Source organism: Varroa destructor, unplaced genomic scaffold (assembly GCF_002443255.2).
Source record: "Varroa destructor unplaced genomic scaffold, Vdes_3.0 BEIS01000007.1, whole genome shotgun sequence".
Taxonomy (NCBI): domain Eukaryota; kingdom Metazoa; phylum Arthropoda; class Arachnida; order Mesostigmata; family Varroidae; genus Varroa; species Varroa destructor.
The window spans coordinates 29069440-29084909 of NW_019211460.1; the positions used below are offsets into that span (position 1 = coordinate 29069440).

General features: G+C 41.0%; 1 long non-coding RNA gene across 2 annotated transcripts in view; it reads right to left on the reverse strand.

Moving 5' to 3' along the window:
- Positions 1-9783: 9783 nt before the first annotated feature.
- The window catches only part of LOC147754547 (uncharacterized), a 63626-nt gene continuing 57939 nt past the window's right edge, over positions 9784-15470 (reverse strand). Inside the window, exons 4-5 of one of the 2 annotated variants that reach the window (XR_015317076.1) lie at positions 11546-11830; positions 9784-10838 (exon numbers count right to left, since the gene is read on the reverse strand). This is a non-coding gene — a long non-coding RNA (uncharacterized LOC147754547). Of the gene's footprint in view, positions 11831-15470 lie in introns of both variants that reach the window. The other variant, XR_015317077.1, reaches the window with a different exon arrangement.

Here is a 15470-nt window from a genome sequence, read left to right on the forward strand (position 1 = left end):
TCTAGTCAGCCACTGCAAACTTGCCCGCATCGAAGGTCGGAATGAAACAGTGAAGCCGAATTAAGTAGAAAATTATAGTGGTCTAGATTCCATATGCGCATAGAGAGCCATAGTCAACGTAAACTGTGGCCAGGTACATCTGCGTTGCACGCCAGTGCAATGCTCGAATATTTAAGTCACTGGAAATATAGCGTACTTTCTTGGTTCGAAACGACATTCAGTGGTCGGATACTAAACCTCTTATTTAATCCTGACTTCCGTGTAATAATCGTGTTCTCCACCAGTAAGATCGCAAATAGAACATTTTCTCTCTTTCCCGTCTCTATCGACAAATATCGGCTCTCAAAAAACGAACACAGGCGAAGTCTTTTTCTCGGACGACATAGGGCAGAGAATGAATGGCCGATAGGCCAAAGAATGTCGTAAATAAGGATTCATCAGCTATATCTAGTAGCAGCAATAGTGATGAGTCAAGTCAAAGTACGCTATTATTAAACATCCCTACAAAGTAGCGTTTTCAGGTGCTCTTGGCAAAAGGTACCGCCATTCGATGGCGACGCAACGCCTGAGTCTAGCTGTTAGTAACTAGTCGCCGGTGCGCGCTAAAGTCAGTGACGTTGGCAAATTTCCCCTAGGTCTCAACGTTTCACAAAATTAACTGAACGGAAATAAACAGTAAGTAGCCAAAATGGATATTAATCTGGGTTTTGTTTTCACCTACGAGTGAAGCAAAATGAAAAATGGTTCTTCGATATTCCTGTACACCGATACGACCGACAATACAGAATTTGTAGGAAATGAAAAATCCAAAAACAACAAGATTAATCTAAATACATGAACATAGCAAACAGTGCCGATATTTGGTCATCGCCTGCGTTATTTTCCCTTCTAATATGTTGTCTTTGTGTACTCGTATTAAGTAAAATGGCTATTTTGTCATGATAGTAGCAGTATTTGTGGCCTGTTTAGAACAAGGATCGATTAGGCTACAGAAGTTCAAGGAATTATCAGATACGACCTTGTATGCGACAAAGGCTGCAGTTCTTATGATAATAATAATAATAATAATAACAGCAGAGGGTCTCGCTCGGTCCTTCCGTCCCTTTCCGATAAAATCATAGCGAAGCGGGTCGCGCGCGCCAGCTACTTCGTGAGGAAACAATCGTCAAAAGTTGAAGAGTGGACAAGAAGCAGATGCGTATAAAGACGCGTATGGTACGCTGGCTAAGGAGATGATTCATCTCGTTGTTGAAAGAAAGGATAAAAAGTATGAACGGATAGCGATACATTTTCGTACAGGCAAACATAGAGAGAGCTCAAGGGGGAAGGAACGAGAAAGAGTCAAAAAAAATAATAATAATAAAGTAATAATCTGAGTATAATGGTAGATATAATTGAGATTATGATAAGCAAGCGAAATGCACCCTAATAATAATTTAGGATCATAATAAGCGTGCAGGCGCAGTTATTATAGGAATCGAATACGGAATCTGATACATTATTGATAAACCTGAATTTGAACCTGAACAACTGATAATCCCTAGCTGTTGGGTTAATGGTTACGTAACAATCTGCTATGTACTCAGCGAACAGGTTAAGTGTATTACTAGAATAAAATTACCCCTTTTGCTTGTACGCTTTAACTTGCCCGCCTATTCTAAACTTTCTGGTCTGCATTTAACGCTTAATATCACCTAAATAGGACAGGCATTTACGAGCATGAGACAATCATTGTTAGATACGCTGAACAGAAACGCATTGGTACGTCCTTGTACCTTCGATGCTAAAATCGTCCTACTCAATAATATTATGATTGTTCTTACGGCTTTTTCATGCGTGTACTTTAGTGCATTTAAATAGAAGTCTGACTATTGTCACTGCATCACAGGCTAGCTGGATTGCCCGAAGTATCGGATGGCTATCAGACACAACACGAAAACGGACCCGTCCAACCTTAGACTCTCCGAGCTCATCCATTTACTATAGATGACACACGCATAGCTTCTGCGGTATGCAAAAACCTTTGATGCAGCCTATTTCTGCCGAACGGTCATTCGTAGTCTGCGACTGATTCAGATATCGCCCGGCCGGGAGGCTCGGAGCAGGAAACAAAATTGGGTTTCATCTAGTCACCTCTAGATAAACCGCAAGCGCAAGTATGATCAGCATCGTCTAGCCAAGACTTACGCTCGTCCAAACAGGTAATCAAACTCTACGCTATTAGCGTATCAAAGGCTCATTTGTCCTACTTCAGAAAGCCTTTTTCACCACTGATCTCCGTCCTTCCCGGTGCCAGCCCCGTGAGATTAGTTGGGTACAGACCTTAAAAAGGCTTAGCTCTAAAGTGTCCAACACTTCCACAGCAACGATAGCCGCAACAGTAGGTAGGAGAGATCTTTCAACTAGTTGAGAGGCCGCTGCGACACCTGAACAGGCTTTTGTTGCGCGGCGGCACTGGCGATCGAAGTTGTAGAAATGGCAACTGCACGGGTTCCACAACCACTACAACCCGCATTGCGTTAATCGTCATTTTCGTCGTCGTAGTCAGCGTCGATTTCAGTGCTCTCGTTTTTTCTATCTCGGGCTCCGCCAACATGATCTAGCTCATAATCCGGCTTAGCTACGGATTAGAGTTGAGGTGTTGTTAACTACATGTGAAAAGTGACAGAAGATCGCAAGAGACTTTGAGAGCCCCGAAGTTCGCTGCCGAACCAATGTCTCGTTGTCTCCACTACTTGCCGTTACTCGTATTGAATGCAAATGTCCAACTAGTACCCTGCAGCATACACTTCGTTCCGACGTCCGGCAAACGCATTGAGGCTTTCTTGGCAGAACTGAGATATTTCTTATAGGAACTGATCTGCAATCAACCTATATTAGAATGCGGTGGTCACAACAGACGATTTTCAATAGATCACTAAATAAACCTGTTCGTCCGACAGCATTTGCTAGCAAATACGCAGCTGTATTAAATCGTGCTCATCAACTGTTACTTAAATGGTTTCATAGACTGCCCAAGTGGCAGATGATCGTGATCGGTGAAAAAGTGGGTATGTTATACGAAGCACAAATGAGCAACATCTGTTGATCTGATGCATGTTTGTATTGAAGGCTAGATGATGGAGCGTGTGGTAGATTCGTTCAGCCGTAATTCAGTGCATTGTAATCTAGAAATGGGGAGAAAGCACACGCAGCAGGGGAACGACACATTAGCGTGCTACATTATCGATTTAATTAAATTATCAATTCAAATAATCATTATTCAAATATCAGTTTCAGGACCCAAAGGACGTGTTCGTCCCAACTAACTTCAGTAGCGTATAAACACAGCATCAACACCAAATTAGTACAATGGAAACCTAAAGCATGTTAGCAACTCTGAGTGCTCGACACGACCGATGGTGGTACGGGGTAATAGCTCAGAGAATTTCGGCAATTGTATGATCGTCTAGATAAAATTCTGTTTAGTTCGTGACGAATTAAACGGCACTGATTTGCAGATTCGGAGCATATATAACTGTAAAACAGTAGAATTTCGATGCCATTCAAAAACACTCGATGTACGAGTGAGATCTGCCGGTTTTAGCGAATGGCGTCACAGTGATCCGTTGATATGATAAATGTAACGATAGATGTAAATAGAATGAGAATGTCTTGCCTTAAACCACAATAATGAAACTGATTATCATTTTAGGAAGGTATCTATACAGGTACAGAAAAATGTATTAGAGAAAAGCAAACTGAATAGTAATGCAGACCTAGTATTTTAAGCGCAATTTACGATACTTGTCGTAAGTAAAGCTAAGGCATCTTGCGGATGAGCTTCGTTGAATGACTGTGTCATCCAGGTTCATTTAGTGGCCTGTTACGTTGATGGGGCATTGAGATGTTTTAAAAAGACGTATTGCATTTTAGAAACGTTTACAGAAATGCTAAGCGTGCCATAGCTACATTTACCGTTAAGTAGTTCGTTCTTAGAGCCACAAATGTCTACGTTAAAGGACAATTGGCGATTCTGGCTTATGGGCGCAAGCTCGTCCGCAAAACAAACGGCGATATTTGGTTCTCGGGGGACCCAGTGGGGAATAGCACTCGATTCAAACAAAGGAGAAATACAAATAGACTTAGGACTAAGCCTTGTAGAAGTTAATGTGTTACTAAATAATTATTTCCAATGCATACAGTTAACAAACGGTTGGTCAAAATATAACTTGAACTAATAACAAACGCCGAGAAAGAGGTCATGGGAAAAAATTCTTTGTTAAAACATTGTGCAGAACGGTGTCCACTATTTTTACGACGTCCATCAAGGCTGCGAGAAATGGCCTTCGGCTACTTCGTAAGCGGGTGATATAGTTATAGATATCAGAAGGGGTCAGACTATAGAAGCACGAGCGAAAAAAGAATCATTGCGAGTTCGAGAAACATTTTAGGTTGAAAAGACCAAAGTTAAACTAACGCTTGACACTTGTTTTAAAGAGTTTTTGTACCGAAATAGACATGAGTCTGTCGCAGTTATGGGATTATCATAGCCGACCTGACCATTAAGTAAATAACTGATCTGCAATAATCTAATCAATGCTGGAAAAATAAAAGTCTAGCGATTGCGCAATTATACTGAATGGTTGCTTGAAGATTTCAGATAGGACAGCACCCTATCACCCATCAGTGAAGTTGGCTTTCAAAGGTGTGCCAAATGACAACACTGAACTTTTTGGCAAAAGAAAACTAAAATAAAGGAAAAAGGCACGTTTTCGCAAAAATGTTGGCATGCATAGATGTGAGTCTCGGTAGACCTATTCTTTCAGAACAAGACGCGAACAGTTCAGCTACTTCTAAGGTTTGTTGCTCGTTTCTATAACAGTAACAAAAATAAACCTAATTATATATTAATTAATAATTATATATTAAAAACGTTTATACACTGTTATTGCTACCTTTATAGTAATAATAATAACAATAAAGCCGATATTTCAAAACTTACGTAAAGGACAGTTGAATAGATCATTCTAAGGAATAACCACTAACAGGTATCGGACATCAATTATTCATAACTTACAACTCCGCGATATACAAAAAAAAACCCATAAGAATAACTTAGTCGGAGGATTTCACTGGGTTCTCATGTGTTCTGCATTTTTAGCACATTTCATTTACATTTTAATTTCACTGGAAGCCCTATCAGATTCTCTACGCCCGTTTTAAGCTTGTTCAGTTCCTTACCGTCCCCAACTCCAGGCAGTGTTTCCTGAACGTACAGGTTATCTAGGGCAGGTTTCATGCTCAACCTCGTAAAGCTTTACCCCGCAATTCTACAGTTAGAAAGGTCGCTTAATATTGTCCCACTATGCCCATACGTCTTTTCCGTTAGTTAAATTAAGCGTGCCAAGGTACGTTTCCTTATGACAAACATATCTACAATAGATAATGTATTTATTTTTATTCTACTTAATATCCTCTTTTACATGATTCGATAATATTTTCTCCGCTCTAATAGCGTTAAAATAAATCATTAACACATAGTCGTCCTACATACGACTGAGATAGTCATAAATTAAATAACCTTCATCTTGCAAATTCTAATTTAATTACACATTTAGTGGTCAATGCAAGAAAACAACACTTGGCAACGACTCCTCTGACCTGACCGACCCAAACCGATTCTTCAAATCGGCTTTTTATTATCTGTGAAGTTTAGGATTTACCTCAAGTAAATTACTTTAATACAGCTGATCCCTCGGTGAATGCACTGACGCCACTGTATGATATTAATAGAATATATTAAAACGAAATAAAAGGTAAAGGTGTCTTGAATTCCCTGTCCTCAGTCTATCAACGACTTCACCGGCTATTGGTTCGTCCTCTCCGATGGACGTCATGCAATAACGCGACCGCCGATTTCCTGATGTTTTATGTCCACAAGTAATTAGTTTGGCAGTCCAAACAATTTTGCCAGTAGACGCGGTGTGATTCTGAAAGTGGGCTAATTGTGGAGGAAGAAAGAACAACCCTACGCGCTGCGCCATGCTAGCTCCGATTTCTCTTGGATTTACTATTACCCACTGGTTTTATGTGTAACCAGAAAAAGACCAATTCCGGGTTATGGCAACGACCAGGCCTAGTGGCATGCGGCCATCGTCAACATATCTGTTGATCGCATTAATCCAGAAGTGCTTCAGCTTGTTCTGCTCTCGTATGATGCTTGACGTACATCGTTACGGGTTGTCAATTGGGCATTGGATTGACCAATGTCCATTTTTACCTTTTCTAGCTTCTTCTGCTTCTCGGGTTGGCCTTCTCGTTTAAAAATTAAGATCGAGTGGATCACTTGCGAAGGGATAAAATACTAAGGCTTGGTAAAGCTGAGGGCAATACGAACAACAAAAAAGTCAAGAAGCAAAAAAAAGTCCCACAGCTTTCTTAGCGATCATGACAAGGACCGTCCACAGAGAAATAGCCGATTCGAGCGACGTTGACGAGGTCAGTTTGAAAGTCTACTTAAGCACCGATTGACCCAATCTACACAAACGCTTATATATGTCAAGTAAATACAAAGGCGGAGAATAATCTTGGGAACACACATAAGCCCACACGTGGACATTGTTCATGAATAAGGCGACAAATAAAGGTATTCAGACTCGCATCCACTGGATATTCGTCAAGACACAATATGTAGAGAGTCTAAAGCAGGAACCCACGCCTCGCTCCATGCCGGCCATGCTTGAAAAAAATGGCGATCAAAGACCCACGATTGCTTCTCTACCGTCCGTGTGTCACTATAAGCCTGCGGACACTACCAAGCACCGCCCAGGCCCATTCTAACTGTTAGCTCTCCGTGCTCTTCACCAAACAATTTGACTACCTGTAAGCCTATTACAGTGGTGACGGAACTTCCATACCAGCAACAGCAAAAGCATGTGCCATAGCGGCTAGCTGAAGCTACACACATGGTAGATGCTTAACAGGAGACGACGTATTATAGATTGCCTCTGGTGATTAATACTATTGCGGTTGTTGTTACTGACGTCGTCGAGTAGCAGTATAATGCTTGTTGTATAGGAGCCCATCAGTGGCCAGGTCTCTTCGTCACATATATAGAAGAGCAGAATTATACAATACAGGATATCTAACCAGTGCCTACGTCAACAACAAGTACTATTACTGATAGCCACTGCAACGACACCGTTCGGTATCAGCTGTGATGGTGCTTTGATTTCACTCAGTTAACTGTTAGTGCTTTTTATGACTACGGTTCGAAAATATGGCTTCTGTAATTTTTCGTCTTCGGTGTTAGAAGCAGCCCAACTCAGCGTGCTGCTACTGTAAAGAAAATGAGCCGAATACTCGGACCGCAGACGTTTACCTGTTCGTCGAACGTCGGATGGAAGGTATGGGATGGCTCTAGGGAATAACAAGCTACGATCAGCTAACAGAATAGGATGGTCACGAGTGGGTCTCAACGCCAACCACAACAGCCATGAACACGATGAGGCCACATTGGCAGCAACAGAAGCTCAACGGCTCTGGCCTCCAAATGACCCGCTGTTCACCGAAATTAGCGCTGTTTTAGCCTTTCAGGTCTTCGCTCCCGTCATCCTCATCGAACCAACGTCGGTCTTCAGTTGCGAACCGACAAAGTGTGGATGGTGTCCGAACACAGAAAGTTCTCTAGAAGGAATTTTCTTTGCGTGAATAGTAAGCAGTCCATCAAGGCCAGTAGAACCGGCCGGCCAGGCCTTACTTATCTCACCCTTCATTGGTGCGTAGTCTTCTTCAGTAGTTTGTTCTCTCTTTGGCCGTTTTGTTGGCTCTCATCACCCCACTGAAAGCAATAGTTCGTTTCAACTTAGACGTACGTCCTCTTATCTAGCATATTCTTTTACCTAATAACGTGGCGACCGCTCTAGTATAGACAGCATTTACAGGGCGAAAAGAAGGAGCAAACGGCAAATCGTACTTAACTGCGAGGTATAATAAACCGGGATGATGACGGTGCGCCCTTTAGCTAATTGTAGCGTAAATGCCTGTTCTGTTTTGTCGGTGCTACTGAAAAGGCGTACCGAAAGCCGGCATCGTTCGCCTCGTCAAACATCCGACGCAGAAATCGCGCCGACCGAGAAATCGACGATGCTGCAATAACTACCATCCCGACACATATCTTCTTATATGCGCATGTGTTATGTATTGGATGTTACGATTACAAAAAATGTCTGCTGCAGTGTTGGCAAACTAACGCTATCTTGGCACGAAGAAAAGAAGGTTACCCACAGGTCTAATAATAGAGTATTCTGAAAGACTAGCTACATGAAGAGCAGTGTTCATTTGTGGTTTAGAAAGTCCTGGTCAATAAAGAAGGGTGGAGCAGCTTTCGAAAAAAGGAAGGAATCAGGTAAGCATTTTAGGTATTCAATTGTTATGATTAGAATGAGAGTCAGAATTACGGTGGTGACGATAATAGCATTGCTTTACGAGCTTCTCAGCATATCGACACATTTTAGGAGCTATACGTAACCCAAGCTAGAAGTAGGGAGGACGAGAAAGGTCGAATGATCATTCTTAACCCCTAGCATCTCAACTGAATAATCAAGGTGTACAGCTCATGAAGCTAGAATAGAACAGCATAAATTAGCATGCAGACGACACAATGTACCTACTTGTAGGACAAACGGACAGCAAAGGCACGGTGCCGCAGTCCTCAATGGTCATCCTATTTTGTTACAGAGGAAAAACAAAGGGACGCAACGAAACAAAAAGAATTAGCAGCAGCTAATTATTGCTATGCCGATACGCCTAAACGTATCATCGTAGAGCGTATGTATATATGATTATATAACGAGGCCAAATTCTCAGCATGCCTTCCTTCGCCAGCCTGACCTCCGATGAGGAAACAACCTGTTCAAGTTGCTGCTACTTGCCCTCGTCGTTTATGCTACCTATATTTGGGGCTAAAAAATGTCGAAGAAAAACAGATGGGCTACAGAAAAACGAGCAAAATTGGAGCTGGTGGGCGAACCTAAGATCGATTGGTCTTGCTAGGGGTAAAATTAGATGTTGCAGATGATCACGTTTGATCAGCATTATGGCGAATTATTGTCTTCGTAGAAACTATCAGAGATTCGCAAGAAGCACTGCGAACACATGAATCGGTTTGTACATCAGCTGCTATTATTATTGTAGATGAATGCATCTTTAGAGCAGGAGACACACATTGTGTTTTTGTGTGCGCCTCTTCGGTAGAAATCAGTAGCCGGATCGGAGGTAAATGCTGATGGCTATGTTGTATATGACTCCCGGGGCGAACCGCTGTATTGCTGTTGATGGATACGAAGGGGCTCGGTCCAGGAAGCTGATAGAAGTGCTTCGATTGGTACCTGGAGTTCCTTCACTGTTCCGTTTCTATGTGCGCATACATGGGCTGTCTCCGGATATATCTCTTCGAAGGTACTCACTAATGAAACTCTTCTTAAAGTAAATGCTACACATTAAAAAATCAGTATTATAACACACTTGGATATTCATTTTGATTACGCATTTCGTGTAAATTTTCATTTATATCTAGTTATTGTCATAGAATGCTCATTTCTGAATTTTAGGCTGCCAGGAAGATAAAGATGTATGCTTCGATTAATTTATAACGCTTGTGTAATCTTATACCGGAATCTTTTAAAACAACCCACAAGCCTGAACAGGCCTTGTAAGGATTAAGTCCTTTGGGCCAGGGGGAGTGCTTTTATAAAGGACAACGCACTAAAGGAACATTCTACTTTGGGGACAGTCTTCCAGTAGTTTCGCTATTCAAAGCTTCCGCTGTCTATACGGGAAACTGATAAATAGCTCGAACTTGCGGCGAAAAGTGCCCAAGGCAAACAGACGCGTCCGAAACATCAGTAATTTTACTTTATTAAAGTTTTGATGAAAAAGTTTTTCTTGATTTCAACAAATATATACAAAGCTAAGTGTTGTTCTAGTTGGAAGTAAATGGTAGTTAGGCATAGTGAGAGTACACTGATGCAGACGAAACATTAGCAGAAGTACAACATATAATATGTACTTATATAGCTATATATGTAATCAGTTCCAGGTTCTCTTTGCTTTCGTTCGTTTTGAAAGTATATTATTGTAAATACTGTTTATATTTGCGTTTCCTAAGGTAAGTGCGCGTTGAACTTACTAATTTTGGCATCTCGATTTTTACATGAAACAATCTAAGGTTAGAACTTCTCATCCGTCAATTATTATGTAGCTTGACAATATACATCGTCTTTTGCAAAATGCCCCAGTACGTCAGCAGGGTTAGCTTAGTTTGCCGTAATGGTGATATCACAATATGACGTTCATGATGGGCTGGATGTTCAAGGGCACGATACAGTCGAGCAGGTGTATGCAAAACTTGGAAGTACAGACGCGTGAAACATGCATTTTACTACGGCAAGGAGAAGAGATCTACCTCGTCAGGTAGATTTTCTTAGCACCGGTTCGTTGGCAATCCGTCCATTTCTTTTTATGCTTCTGCTGCCCCGTTGTCTCCTTATCGGTTCAGATGAACAAGTGTATTGCCACTAGATCAATTCGAAGATACGATGCATCTTCAACAGTTTTAACAGTGCCACACAGCTTGAAAAATGACTGTGCTTTGATCAGGCCCAGGAAATTGACGAGTCACGACATGCAGACCTTTCAACTTATAGGTAAACGTTACCAGCCCCATCACCGCTGCAGGTGAAAACTTCGCGAACGATGAGCCCCGTAAGCTATTTATGCAGACAAAGAAGAAGTTTTCGAAGTAAGAATTCGGTGGCTCGCTGTCGAAGCAACTTAGCTACTGCGGCGCATATAGCCTAGATGAAAAAAAAAGAGGAAAAATTGTTAGATTGAAAATTATCCCAGAAAGAAGCTAGTGATTTACCTATAAACAATTACAGAAGCAAGCTGAAGTGCTTTCCGCTGTGTCATGCCACTCCCTGATTGATGTGTCAGATTATAGCTTGAAATCCGAAATAACAAATCTCAAAGTGGACGGTTTGTTTATCAAGTTATTGACCTCAAGGAACTCGACGCCAGCCATACGCTCCCACGTTCAAAATCATCGCTTAATAAGCCCTAAGTCTCATAAATAGGTCGACCCACTCAATCCACCCTAAAGTCTACTAGCTTCTCCGACATTCGCGCGATTTGGCAGTTCTAAGCCATTGTCATTGACAGAAATTTTCATGTAAAGCTACATAAATAAAAGAACCATCAGCTACAGTACAAGCCTATTGGTACAGGCCGCACGAATGATAGAATTCTAAAAAAATTATACCTATAGTAAATATACCTTCACTAATACTCGTAGAATTGTATTAATGAACACATTAAACATCCACCGCTCACATTATCAGCAAATACAATCCATTAGGGCTGATAGATACCCTCTTCTTGGCTAATGCCGATGTTAAGTAGCCTTTTCACACAGAAACTACCTAGATACATCATCGTATCTCAATAATTGTCAAATCAAGCAATTCCTGAAGACGCACTACAACGCCTCTCTTAGCCCACTTACACGCCAGCAACGCACATATCTTTTGTGTATGTATTCCCATCTAAACAAGTCGTGAATAATTCTGCTTCTTCCTATCTTACGTATCACTCACGACCTCAGTGGACCGCATCTCAACTAAACACATGAAATTTGTGTATTCACTCCCCTCGATCGACGAGGCATCTCTGGTCAGTGGGCGTTGCGAGCTCATTGTTCTGCTCAGTGCCACCTTAGGGTGCTGCTAACCCTCGTAGAAACGATTGTCAATCGTTCAAAGTTCCAGCAGAGTGTCGACATTCCCGCAATCTACAAAACAAATTTGATGAAACACGAATAAAGTTAGGTCCATCCGTTATGAAAGAATCCCCAGCGAGAATCCTACGTTTGTCTGCCTCGCTTAATGTAAAAGTTCTTTCTACAGAAGGTGTCGATGGTGTTCTGTAGGCTGTAGCTGCACGAACAGGACAACTCTAAGTAAAATGGACATCAACAGAACTTAGCAGCCTGAAGCGCAAGTTTCATCAGGCAACGGTAACAGTCAGGCCAAACAGTCAAACGATGAAGCGACAAAACACACTGATGCAGACAACGTCTTCGTCGAGGCAAATATCGAGAGAAAGGTAGAAAGTGGAGGTGCTAACAATGCACTACGCAGGTGAGATGGACGAAATCGACACCAGTCCGAAAAGAAAGGCTAGCTCCGCTTATGTTAGCGACAAAAAGGTTCGTGGTGATTCGGTCGGGTGAGGTGGCCTGTGGCCCTATTTGCTCATAAGGTTGGTATACACGCACATTACGAGAAGGGAAAAAGAAAAGATGGCATAGGCAAAAGGACAACCAACTGTTAGATCGATCAGTATAAGGTTTCATAGCCTTAACCATTCCTCGTGGTTCAGAGGGTATCAAGGGAATGAGAGGAGTGCTATCGGAACACTTTTCTTCTACTTACACAGGCACACACATACCGGGCCTGGCATTAACATTTCGAACTTAGTAGCTTGATCTCGTCGATAGTCTATATACACAGGGTGTGCATGCGAGCCCAGAAGACGACGAAAAAGATCTATGCAGATTGGCTTTCTTATACCGAACTACAGCGACCTTTTATAGTTCATTTATTATGTTATACACATACAGGGATATGGTGCCTAAGCGTACGATGTATAGATTATATGCGTAAGGATCCAGGTATAGATGCATAACAAGAACGGCAACATGACAGCTCGGCTATCTAACTACAAAGCAAAGGAAGAATCTAAAGCTTTTCGTAGAGTTCGCTGGCTTCAAGTATCGAAAGGAACATAATACTTGAAGTAGAGCCGATGCTGAAGGTCAGAATAAAGGCGAAAAACTGCAATGGGTTAGGATAGACAAATTTCTTGGGAGGTCTCAGTAGCTAGCCCGAAGTTCTGAGGTCCAAACGTTCGTCCCATCCTTCTTCCGCAGCAGTAGCAGTGACTTTTTCAACTGTCCTAACTAGCCTCAACTACTGAACATGATGCAGGATCAGTCGTTCTCTAAACGCCTGTATTGTGACGATGTGTGAAGGTGTATATGTGTATTCATGTATATATGTGTTGATATTGGCATATCAGCTTTAGCTGGTAGCTAACACACACACGGCGATACGGCCGAAGATCACTGAAGAACTGCTAGCTTATTCTAAGCTAGTGTCGTGCTTTGGCCTGATCGGCCAGTGGCGCAGCCCTTCGCAGCCACGATTCGGATCCTAAGGCAGAAGCAGTTTGTCGTCAAAGTGCTTGGCCACTGTCAACACAGTTTTCTCGTCTAATCCGGATTATACCCTTAAAATGGTATTGATAAAATAGATAGTCTCGTGTTCGATGCACTGGAGATAGTACACTTCAGGTATGAGTTGAGCTTGAATGATGACTCAATATGAAGTTGGTGATATACTCAAGACTGTATTAGCCTGAGTGGGTGGTATGACACCATGTTGTACGAAGTACGGCAAATGGCGATAGATGTTGAAACATCTATCGAATAATAACATTGTAATAACAAATTAATAGATACTACATTTAAATTAACGACTATTAATGATAATCGTCCTTTATCACATCAGAGTTGCTATTGAAATTTGTTTCAATAGCCATACTAACATCTCACAAGTACGTCTTTTTAAATGTTGTTCCCTATTAACTTATATAAAGTTCTCAAGTTATTTCACCGATAATTGACAACTCCATGCTTACAATTGGGTCTATCCAAAACATTCTCTAATAATTTAACCCCATTTTATTTAATTTTAATAATAAATAATTTGTGTGTCTGCTAAATTTGCTAAATCGGTCTAGGTGAGATTTTTTTCCACAATTTTAACAATAAAACAATAACCTTTAGCTAAGGTTAATGACCACAAGAAAAACCAATATAGTCAATAGTCTCTAGTATATGTTAGATGTATGTATGTAAAATGTGAGACATTTTACATAGGCTATTTATATAATTTATTTTATTTCTGGCTTAGATACATTGTGCTTTATACTAAAGTGAACAATAATTAAACTTTAATATCGTAAGGTCGCTATAAAAAGAAAACATAGAGAATTTTGGCAAGACAAAAAAAAACTTGTATCAAGGCTTGACGGCATACATTGCAGTGCAGAGATCATCAATAATAAGTACTTTGCACGCCATCAATAAGTGATTTACGTGTGATTTTTGATCTCCGAAATTTGTGTAAATACGTGGTACCGCTTTGAGCCTAAAAAGCCTTGCCATTATGATTTCCATAGTTTCCAAGTAGAACCTTGTTATTAGCAAGCTACAAAACGCATAGACAGAATACAATTATGGCCTGATTCAAATCAGACTCATATGGAAAAAAATATAGGTACAGTAAGACGCTACCCAATTTTTAAACCCAGTATGATGGCTGACAGTAAATAGGATTTTCTTTGAATTTTTCATAATTTCTTCAATTCTTATTATCCTTAAGTTCTGCTTTAAGCCGCATTTCATCGAAGACCATTGTTACTGACGAGTTGATAACAGATTCTCCGTTGTGGTTTATCTTGCATTTATATATTTCTATAAACACATGCTTATATAAGTGATGGCGCCGATTGGTGCATCAGTACCTAGGAAAGGTAGAATTAAACCTTTCATTAATCAATAAATACGTTCGACTCCGATTATATTCAATCCATGAAGATGCATCACGGTCTTAAGTAAATTCACGTAGAAAAGATCTTCGGCTTGCCCACAATAGGTTACTCTAATAATTTCCGATTACGCATTGTACGTTTCTTGTTCCACAGACTATACACCTACATATATCGAAGGAGACAAAGAAATGTCATATAGAATAGACGTCCAATAGTCCGCCATAGAGAAATACTTCCCATATAATGAACTAATCAATTGTCTAAAAATTCTTTTATTTTTTTTTTCGAAAAACCCGTGCCTCGTTGCTATGAAATTTGAGTTCCTCGTCCATAAAGCTAAATTATTGGGGCCCACAAGTCGAGTGGCAAGCCGCGTAGACTTGTCAGTTCAACCGGATCGCACTGTCTACTGTGAAACGTTGCCATTCATTACGGTAGTGTATTGCCCGCTAGGTATGTTCTTGCATCTCATATTCCGCCTGTGAGACCGCGGAAACCCTACAGTAAAATAAATGGTTCGGGCGTGTACGCTTCATAAAGCCAGTTAGCACTTAATTCTCTATCCAGAACAGTGATCCTCTCTTCCTTAAGCTAATTAGATGTGATCATGTCGCCATCGTCTTTTTTGACGTGCTCTGATGAATGTCTGATGGGCCGCCTGACGTTCAGTGATCACTCATTTCTTCCACGTTTCTAAATGACTGTTTGTATTCGAGCTTGTTTTCGTCGCGATTCCTTTCCTCTCTCTTAAAGATGCTGTATACTGTTCACGATGTTTATGGACTTTTTTGTTCTGCGTTTCCTGACTTGGTTCA